Source organism: Psammomys obesus, unplaced genomic scaffold (genome assembly GCF_907164565.1).
Source record: "Psammomys obesus unplaced genomic scaffold, mPsaObe1.curated_primary_1811, whole genome shotgun sequence".
NCBI classification, from domain to species: domain Eukaryota; kingdom Metazoa; phylum Chordata; class Mammalia; order Rodentia; family Muridae; genus Psammomys; species Psammomys obesus.
Window position 1 is genome coordinate 44,548,959 of NW_026596051.1, and position 11,758 is coordinate 44,560,716.

Consider the following 11,758-nt stretch of genomic DNA (forward strand, 5'->3'; position numbering starts at 1 on the left):
CAACAGCATATATGATGTGTATGGCAGAGTGTGCATGAGAAATGGGGTTTCAGCCAATGCCTTAATAATTAAGTCAAACAAAAGACTAATGCTTATTAAAATGTATAAAAAGAACAAAATTGCCTAGTTATTTCTTTTGCTCAATTTCATATCAAAAATTGGAGTTACCAGCACTGGTCAAAGTAGAATGACTTGCCATAATAGTTAGAGTACATGTGAAAATGTTATATAAGTATGCAGCATACTTGGGTGCACTAATATTGTTTTCTTTTTCTGGAGTATTGCACAGCTGTTGGGTGTGTTACTAATGTTTCATGTAACACCTTATGAAGGCAATTCTCTACTTGTGGGGAATCTGTTGTGTCTGAATTTACAAAGTACAGCACGTTGTATCTCGATGGTGAGGTTTTCCAAGGGATATCCCCTCAACGTCTGTGAAGGAAAAGATATTTTGTGTAGCAGAAACAAACACAAGCTTTACTGGAGGTTAATAAGACATCTCAATGCTTCAAATCTCAACATTTGTCTCAAAAGCTATGCACATGATTGTCTGATAATACTGGTTTTGCATAGCCCCAAATCACTACACAGTAAATGTGAAGAGAAGTCACATTGTCACTTAACATATGGTAGGAATAGAAATTCTAGTAAAATGTGCAGATGGAGCAGACATGAGTGAGCAGAACCCTCTCAGTGTCTGGCTTGTTGTATGTTACGGAAAATGTGGTTGATTAGAATTTGGTGCAAATCATGTTCATTAAACCTTTTCTGGACCAAGCACACTGAATGATGTAACAAGCTGAGATCCAGGACCAAGGAGAAAAACACCATCACAAACAGTAAATTAGAAGATTACTCGGAGAACTCTAATGTCTTAAGTTAGAAATGTGGTACAACCATGGTTTCCATGGAAATGGGATATACTTAATACATCCTGCATCTCTGGGAGCTGTTTCGCTGTAGGACTTCTACAGTAGATGCAGATGTAGTTGCTTCATCTGTGGTCTCACTGATCTTGCCTTAAGTCCAGGACTTTGCCACCAGGCTCACCGTGGTCACAACAAAGAGGCTATCAGTCAGGAAACAGAAGACACACATGGCCACATGGAGCTCACTGGCCTGACTCTGTGTTGCTTCTTTGTGTATCATACAAAAGGGCATTGACATAGCTGTTGGATTAAGTAATATCTTTAAGTTTGTGTATTCGAGACCATGGAAACATACTACGGCTCTTTGGACAATGATAAAGATTCCAACTCCCATTTAAAATCCTCTAAGGTATTCCTCCTTGTGACCATCTCGCCCATGGGTCACCGAGTCTTAGAAAGATATCAGATATTATAGTACACATGCTTTACATTACATTTGTATTACATCCTTGTGTTTCACGCTCTCTGTGTCCTTTAGAATGTTAAAGTTGCTTTCCAGGTAATAAGTTTAGAACTTGTTTAGGTGAAAATATATGAAGTGCATGAAGTTTGGAAATCTGGTCCCCCACCCCACCCCTGTAAGACCTCAGTTTTGATTTTGTTAACTGTATCTTTTGAAATCTGATAGCACTTTTCAACTCATTGGTTGGTAATTACCAATTCTTTAGAAATTACTCCTCTGGACAATGTTAAGATGTATCATTCAAATTCAGAAGACACGAATGAACTCAATTGTGATTCTTAAAGTATACAAGCAGAGCAGACAATTTTCCCCATCAGTGAACATAACATTTCTTCAGAGTATTAAAAATAAAGGGTCAACCTGCGACCCACCCACCCCATGGTAGAGAGCCAGCCCTTGACACTATTAATGATGCTCTGCTCTGACAGTCCTAACGTGACTGTCCTCTGGGAGGCTCCACGCAGCAGCAGGTCCAGATGCTGGGACTCGCAGCCAGCATGGGGGTCCTGCAGAAGTGCTGGGGAAAGATGAAAAGACCTGGAGGGGAAAGCAACCTCACAAGAAAACCAACAGAGACAACTAACCCAGACCCATGGGAGCTTACTGAGACATCAACTAAGGAACATGTACGGTCTGGACTTAGGACCCCTGCATATATGTGGCCGATGGGTGGCTTGGTCTTCATGTGGGTCACCTAGTGAGTGGAGGGGTGGGTTCGGGGCACTGTTCCCGACATGGACTCTAATGCCTGCTTTTGGCTCGCCTCGCCCTGGTAGGGCTGACTTGCTTGGCCTCCAGGGTGAGGCTATGCTCAGTTCTGATGTGACTTGATGTGCTGGAGAGGGTTGATATGGGGGTAGGGGGAGCGTTCTTTTCTGAGGGGAAAGGGAGAGGGGAAGGGGGAAGAAGGAGAGAGGGGACCGAGAGGAGGGAGAAGTCACCCTTGGGATGTAAAGTAAATGAACTGAAATAAAAAAATAGAGTGCGGAATACTCAGGCTGTCTCTGACTCACCCACACCTGCACACACACACACACACACACACACACACACACACACACACACGCACACACGCACATGCACATGCACACAGTTCATGCTCACAGGCACACACACACACACACACACACGCACACACACACGCACATGCACATGCACACAGTTCATGCTCACACGCACACATGTGCACGTCTGTATGCGTGTATGCATGTGTAGATGCACGTCTTAGCACCATCAGTCCCTCTGAGGATAAAAATTGAGCCCGTGAGTGCTCAAGTCCTCCAATCCTTAAGACGGCCGCGTCCTGTCCACAGACGCCACTTTGCAGAACTGAAAGACTAGGCCAGTATTACTGACACGTAATAGATCTGTAATCCATTTTCTGGGGTTGGTTTTAGATGTTAGAAGAATTAAAACAAAACAAAACAACAAAAACACCTGAAGACAACAGACTGGACTCTAGGATTTAAGTACATTTCTGTACTCTCAATCACATCTGGACAGCACAGCTCTTACAAAATTCACAGCACACTTCAGAGTTTGCTTTTAAAACAAACCTGCTGTCATTTAGAAATGATAGCATAAGAATAAACAAAAAGGTAAGACGATCAGTCCTCACACAGAGAGACAAACAGGGTGGACATTGGAAGAGGGAGAAAACAGGGAGCAGGACAGGAGCCTACCACAGAGGGCCTCTGAAAGACTCTACCCAGCAGTGTATCCAAGCAGATTTTGAGACTCATAGCCAAACTTTGGGCAAAGAGCAGGGAATCTTATGAAAGAAGGGGAAGACAGAAAGACTTGGAGAGGACAGGGGCTCCATAAGGAAAGCAACAGAACCAAAAAGTCTGGGCACAGGGGTCTTTTCTGAGACTGATACTCCAACCAAGGACCATTCACGGATATAAGCTAGAACCCCTGCTCAGATGTAGTCCATGGCAGCTCAGTGTCCAAGTGGTTTCCCTAGTAAGGGGAACAGGGACTATCTCTGACATGAACTCAGTGGCTAGCCCTTTGATCACCTCCCCCTGAGGGTGAAACAGACTTGCCAGGAAGACAATGCAGCCAGTCCAAATGAGACCTGATAGGCTAGGGTCAGATGGAAGGGGAGAGGACCTCCCCTATCTGTGGACTTGGGGAGGGGCATGGGAGAAGATGAGGGAAAGAGGGTGGAATTGGGAGGGAATGTGGGAGGGGGCTACAGCTGGGATACAAAGCAAATAAACTGTAATTAATATAAAAATAAAATTAAAATTAAAAATGTTTTTCCATGTGAAGTGTAGACCTAATTTGAAGGCCTGAATTTCAAACAAGGAGTCTCTTGAAGATAGCAGACAGGAATTTAAAACGACCCTATCTTATGTGGTTAGATAATACTACAGAGAGTATTTCAAACTGCAGCTTCTGCTCCTATCTCCTGACTAGACCTACTTAAACTGACTAACCTCTTTAATGAGCTCCAAAAATAAATGCACATTATAGAGATAATCTAAGGCACTCCCACTATTTACAGAGGAATGACACAGAGAGGACAATTCTTCAGTCTGCGACCCAAATAACCCAGATCCGATTTAATTCAATATGGGAATCTGGGATTAGATCAGGGCTGTTATCTGGGTCTACAGTTAAATGCAAACATATCATCAGAAAGTAACTGGATTGCCTGTGCCCAAAAAGTCATTTCTTCCAGAGAGTAGAATTAATTCATTCTCGTTCTCATTTTCATCCCGAGGAGTTAAAAAAGAAATTATTTAAATTAAATGCAGTTTCCTTGGAATTTTATAGCTAATTCTGAAATATGAGATGGGTGGGTAAGTAATCATGTTATTTCTGACAGAGCTCAAAATTAACATGAAAGAAAAGCATCATCTCACATTACCACGTCACTGGGCAGACTTAACACACAGGCTGACAGGTACCCAGACAAGCACAGTAAAGAAGCCTCACAAGCTGCCACTGCAGAGTCATTCTTTAAAAATTCAAGTAATGCCCTGAGGAATCTCAGACCTGCCAAGATTTCGTACAAATGGGTTTATGCAGGTGATTTTGGCAGATGATGCTAGACAGTGGGGGAAGAAACAACATGGAGAGTGTGTTGAAATGGAAAGGTGAATAGGAAACAGGGCCGGAAAGGACGCCCCAGTGATAAGTTTGTGTGAGAAAAGCCTTGCCGGAGGTCAACGCGACTGCTCCTCACCGAGATCTTCACAGTGCTTCTGAACATACTAGTGAGAGCAAAGGGCAAGAGGCATACTAACAAAGGTTGACAGCATGTTCTTCCCTGACTTTGGATAGGGCCAATAATTGCATACAGACTGTATGAGAAAATGGTTAATTTACCAAAAATGTCAGATCAACACCAGTTTAAGAAATCACAAATTGGAGCTCCGGACAGCCTAAGATTTCCCATCTTTAATGAATTTTATTTCTAAGAAAAAAAAAAGGCACTTAGGTACAGCATAACACTCCTGGACATGATGGATATCATGGGGTGCTGATATGATCCCAGATTATCCAGATGGAGTTGAATAAGTTCAAATATGTCTGACAAGCATGATAGCACACCCCATTCCTTTCTTGTTTACTTCAAGACGGAGTCTCCTGATGGCTACTGCGCATTTGCTCAGATTGCTGCAAAGGCTTTTGATGTTGTTGTGGGAATAAAAGTTATGTTTATGTTTTGCAATGTAAGGAATCAGATTTCTGACTACAGTTCAGCTTACAAGGGAGGAGTCTTTGTATATGTGTGGGATTAAGGTCTGTAGGCTATGTCATGAAGCAGGTAAAAGAGAACTTCTGCTGAGATAAGAGCTAGGACCAAACCAGAGGCAAACACTACCTTGAGGGTATTTGTTAGAATAAGTGGAGTGGGTTCAATTTAAAACATATGAAACATTTTCTTCCTCTCTTTTGTGTAAAATATTCTTTTTCTCACCCATTTTTTCCCTGGATCTGTTGCTTCATCCTATAATTATGTCCTAACAACCTTAAGGATACAAGGAAGGCTGAGCAAGCGCTCTAAACACTGAAACACCAAAGTATGTTGTGACAACGTATTGGCCACACCCTCTTGTAAAAATCTGTTTCAGAAAACTTTGGCAGAGAGGAAAGTCTTCCAGCTTTTAGTTCACTGGAAAGTTAGTTCACTGGTTTCATGTGATAGGCCATGAGTGTAGAAAGGGTCAGAATCATTACAAATACAACAATGACTCATCAGAGAGCTGTTGCTGCAAAGCTGTAATCTGCATTCACTTTGGAGGCCATTAATGCTGCTTGAAAAGAAGATGCGCCAGTCAAATCATTGAACATATAATTGCTTGTCATGCCAAGGACGGCTTTTGACATGTTGAAAAGAATAAACCATTTGCTTTCTGTTGTGATGGAGGAACCTGCCCAAGAAGAATGAAATTTCAACACAAAATATCTCCATGGAAGAATTTGCTTCTATGCAAAGGCATGAAAACAGCTCCGCTGACACATCTCCTGTGATTTTTCCAAATCTGGTCACCTGTGCCTTGTTAGCATGTGCAAAGTGGCAAAAATGAAAGATATTTGAAATCTATCATTAAACAGTTTCATTACCATTTCTTCCAGTATGTACACTTGTGAAAAAGAGTTTTTTAATGTATTAACTAGTTTTAAAAATTATCATCAAGTTGTTAGTCACCTTAGAATATAATTTTAGAAACTGTGTAAAAAGATTCTGAAATTTGTTAAATAAGTTCAAAATATTTGATAATATTCATGACATTAAAAGAGATTTTTATTTGTTTTGTTTGTGAGGTGGATGAAAGGTATGGTAATATTTTAAAAGAATATGTGGGTTGTTTATGACATTTCATCTCTGAATCACCACGCAATTGTTGACTCTGGCTGTGTCTGGAGCTCTGTTCAGATCAAGTACTTGATACAGAGCCACAGCCAGCTGGAGATCACTTCACCTCTAAAAGTCTTGCCAAGGCAATTTTACTGCTTTAGATTTCTGCTCTCTGTTGAGCACTTGACACTGAATTCTAAGCATTTTCAAATGATAGATTTTAATAAAGTCATCAGTTGATGTTAACTCTTTTGAAGTAATTCTATAGATGCCATATTTTATGTCAACTTTTCATCGCAAGGGATCTGTAGGGCTGACAACACTTCTAACATTTGCTTATACCTTATGACAAGTGAGGGTAGCCACGTTGTTTTAAAAGAGTCATAGAGTATAATAATTCTAAGGAAAAGCAATAGGTCACTCAACATTATCCTCCTTCCACCCCGAATTCCCAAACATTTATCAATGTCTTCCTGGTAAAGACCACCAAGAATAACTGAAATTGATGAAGTAGGACTAACCAATTCCATGTTTCAGTGAGGGAAAACTTGCTATGGAGAGCTGCGGGGTGTCTCATCTGGTGAACTGATTTGTGCTTTGGGTGACTTAGAGAACAAACCCCACTCTTTTTTAATTTTAATATTTTATATTAATTACAGTTTATTCACTTTGTATCCCAGCTATAGTCCCTTCTCTCATTCCCTCCCAATCTCACCTTCCTTCCCTCAACTTTTTCCATCTCCCTTGCCCAGTCCACTGATAGGGGAGGTCCTCCTCCCCTTCCCTCTGACCCTAGCCTATTAGGTCTCATTAGAACTGGCTGCATTGTCTTCCTCTTTGGCATGGTAAGGCTGCCTCCCATCTTCAGGGAGAGGTAATCAAAAACCCAGTCACTGAGTTCATGTCTGAGACAGTCCCTCTTCCCCTTACTAGAGTACCCACTTGGATACTGAGCCGCCATGGGCTACATTTGTGCAGGGAGGGGTTCTAGGTTATCTCCATGAATGGTCCTTGGTTGGAGTATCAGTCTCAGAAAAGACCCCTGTGCCCAGATTTTTTGGTTCTGTTACTCTCCTTGTGGAGCTCCTGTGCCCCGTCTTAACTGGATGCTATATAAAATTGGGGATAATCTTGTCTTCTCCTGGATGTTTCAGTATCTCAACCCAAGGCTTTGTGCATATTAGGTAAGTACTGGAAAAGCACTGAACTGCATGTCCAGCCTTCACCAAATCTCTGTGCAGACTGAAGACTCTTATGTGGCTGAAGATCTGGTAAGACGCTGGCACAGAGCCTGGGAGAAGAGAACATGCACTCCGTCATGGCTTAGACAGTTATCACACCTTAGCTATGTTTACAGTGGTCATATGGTGAGCTTCACTTTCTGTTTTTACTACGTTATACTGAAGTGCTATAAACGTTGTTATTTTTCAACATGTCAATGCCGACTGCTCGCTGTGGGCTGGGGCAGCTTCTGGCACACACCAAGGCAATACTAGACCAATTTCAGGAAGTTGGAAGTTACTTTACTCTTTGTGACCTTCTCTCCAGAGGCAATCACATTGAAGAGTCCTTTTATTTATTTTTTATTAATTACACTTTATTCACTTTGTATCCCCTCCTGTAGCTCCCTTCCTCCTCCCCTTCCAATCCCTCCCTTCCTCCATCCTCTGCATGCCTGCCCCTCCCCAAGTCCACTGATAGGGGAGGACTTCTTTTCCTTCCTTCTGATCCTAGTCAATTAGGTCTCATCAGGAGTGGCTGCGTTGTCTTCTTCTGTGGCCTGGTAATGCTGCTTCCCCCTCAGGGGAGGTAATTAAAGAGCAGGCCAATCAGTTCCTGTCAGAGACAGTCCCTGTTCCTATTACTATGGAAACCACTAGGAGACGGAACTGTCATGGGCTACATCTGTGCAGGGGTTCTGGGTTAGTCCTTTTAAAAAAGCATGTTTATGTGTAGTGCATGTTTGTATGCTCATGAAAAAAAGTGTGTGTTGGTGTGTGTGTGTTTGTGCATGTCTCTGCAAGCACAGAGGTCCAAGGTTAACCCCATGATCATTCTACACCTCGTTCATTGAGGCAGAATCTCTCATGAAACTCAGGGCTGGCTGATTCAGTCAGTCTCCTTATTTAGCTTGCTCTGAAGGTTTCCATCTTTGCTTTCTGAATTCTGAATTCACAGGCATGCTGACACCCCCCCCCCCACACACACACACATGTACATGGATTCTGGGGGACTTACCTCCGGTTCTAATGCTCACATGGCAAGCGTTTTAACTTCTGAGCCATTTTTCCCCTTTAAAAACCTCTTTAGATTCTTTAATTTTTGTGCTTTTACAGATTTACCTCAAAAGTAAAAACCTTCCTCTTGGAGTAATAAATGCTTTTGCTCACTGTCTGTCATTGTCACATTTACACGTCTTGCACCCATAACACACTTGAAATGTTTCCTTTAAAACAATGACAGACCTTTTTATTAACATCAGTCACAGTAACCTACACAGCAGACTCCTCGGAGGTTAATTTTACCCTGGCTTCGTCAGTTTTATAGTACATGTGAGATTATCGATGATGTTCACATTTGTTCTGTTTTCTCTTTCTAGAATCTGTAACAATAAAACTACTTCAGCAAATCTTAATTTTTCTAACCTCCCTTCACCCTAACCCCAACGGTAAAACTCTGCAGGTTTTCTTAGTTGCTCCTTCCTGCCCATAAACTGGTCTTAAAATTTTTTCTGTTAATATATTTTAGTTTCTGAGTTCCTTCTCAATTGGCAAATTTATAGTTTTTGTAAATAAAATCTTTTTTTGGCTTGATGAGAGGAGGCGTACATTTTCTTGTTTTATCCTAGAATCTAAGAAATTTAAGTATCTATGGTTGGTATTTTCTTCTCCTCCCTGTATTTCTTTCAAATGCTTTAATGGCATTTGTTTACTTTAGTCCCTAGCTGTATGTTAGAGGCTTTTCTAGGCGCCGCACAGACTGTTTCCCAATATTTAAAAGTGAGGTGCTAGATGCACTGTTGGCAAGTTCAACATTCATTGTTAGGGTTAACGATTACTCTCATTGTTGTTTGGATAATCCTGTGCTGTCTGAGCTGGTTCTGAGGGGCTGGGAGTTTGGGAGGGGCCTGGAATGATTCTGTCCCAGTTGTTTATCTCTTACAGCTCTACATTTGTCAAGGAGGTTATAAACACCCATCCTTAGTCTCAGAGGTGAGCAGAACAACAGAGAAGATCCTCATTATTTCAAACTTCTTTAGATGTCCGTTCATTTTCTAATGAAAGGGTTTGGATCAGTGTTGACAAAGTTGGGGGTAGAGAAGCCATACTCAGAATATATTTTATAAAAATATATCATAAATCTGTTTTTGATATCAGAAAAGGAAAAGGAAAACTTTAATTTTTCACTTAGCTCCGATTGGCATGGAAGATCCCTCCAGACTGCTAAAATAAGGCCATCAGCATTTCTACTGATGTTTCTTTATCAAAAGACCCTCGAGCTTTGGTAGGTTGAGAAAAGGCAGTTGACTGGACTATGTGAAACAGATGGCAGAGGCATAGGAATCTACCTGCTTCCAAACCAGTCACAACAAAAAATTAACGTACTGTGTGAGGTTCGTCCTCATGCTCAGGAGTAGTGGACCTAAGTGCAGAGCTCTGCAAACATCTATGGTGAGCAGCCACGTCATTTCACCACTGATGTTGTTGACTTTCAGTTTTCCTCTACCGTCACACCATTCGCTACGTTCGACTTTCTTGGCCTTTGTTGAGTTCATTCTTCTATCATAAGTTATTCTTTTTTATGTTGAAATTCATATACTTTTTTCCTTCTTTGGAGATTTTAGGAAGAAGCAGAAGTAAAAACAGAAAAGAGGAGCATCAAATCTATCTTTAAAACCAGAAATGGTGGCTTGCACTGTTACTATTTGATTTATTTACTTACTTTATTTTAGCATACACAATAATGGGATTTATAATGACATCTTCATATTTTCATAAACATCTATCATTACAGTTGGTTCTCGTTCAAGCTCCTCCCTCACTGTCCTCCATCTGGTCTCTCCCTCCCCCATGATGTGACCTTTTGAAACATTTTAATACTGGTATACACTTGAAAATATTTACATTTAATTTTATTTTAAAGTTCTTTTGCTGACATCCGAACTATGTAGCCATCAAGACTTCTATAAAAATAGGAGACTAAAACACTAAAAACTATATTGTTCTGATTCCTTGCTTTAAATCAATAATTTATTCAGCTATATCAGTTTTATTTATTTACAGAATATACTAGTAACTATCCTAATCACCTGTTTTTATATACTATTGGATATTTTAAAAAACTGTCATCTTTTTAATCATCTAATATTTTATATTGTCTTTTGACCATGTGTTAATTCATCTCCTGTGAGTGAAGTACGAGATGCTTAGTAGGGATGCAAAAGCAGTCTTAGTGAGTATCAGCAACGAAGTCTCTAAACCAGTATAAAAACCATCCAGTTGCATGTCAGTCTCAGAACAGACCCTGTGCCCAGATATCTTTGGTCCTTGTGGAGCTCCTATCCTTTCCTCATCAGTCTAACTCCCCTTCTTTCTTATGATTCCCTGTATGAATGTAACCTAGAGCCTCTGCTCAGATGTAGCCTGTGGTAGCTCAGTAACCAATTGGTTTCCCATAGTGAGGGGAACAAGGACTATTTCTAACAGGAACTCAATGGCTGGCTCTTTGGCCTCCCCACCCCCCAAGGGAGGAGCAGTCCTGTTAGGCCACAGAGGAAAGCTTTGCAGCCAGTCCTGAAGATACCTGATAAAACAGGATCAGATGAATGGGGAGGAGGTCCCCCCTATCAGTGGACTTGGCAAGGGGCATAGTGGAGATGAGGGAAGGAGGGAGGGACTGGGAGGGAATGAGGGATCGGGACATGGCTGGGGTACAGTGTTAATAAAATGTAACTGATAAGAAAAAAATAAAATACAAAAAAAAAAAAACATCCAGTTGAACTTTTGCAGTTGATTTATTTGGGTGCCTCTGCTGTAAATGTCAGTTTTTGCTGTGGTCAGTGACATCAATTAATTAGAAACAAAGTGTAGAAACATTCAGATGCCTGTTTTAACAAGTTCATCCAGTGTGGCCTGCACTAGAGTTTATTTTGCAAACATTACCTATTCTTTAAAAGCGAGACAGAGAACAAGTTTAGACTTGAAATGAGCAAATGGTGTTGCAACTAAGGAGGAAGGCTTTTGGGTGTTTCTTCTTTTTTTTTTTTTTTTTTTTTTTTACTTTCATAAGATTATTTTTATTGTAATTGATTCTTTTTTTATTTTTTTATTTTTCTTTTTAGTTACATTTTGTTAACTCTGTGTCCCAGCTGTATCCCGCTCCCTCATTCCCTCCCCAACCCCACACTCCCTCCCTGGTCTCCTCCCTGCCCCTTTCCAAGTCCCCTGATAGGGGAGGACCTCCTCCCCTTTCATCTGACCCTGTTTTATCAGGTATCTTCAGGGCTGGCTGCAAAGTCCTCCTCTGTGGCCTAACAGACTGCTCCTCCCC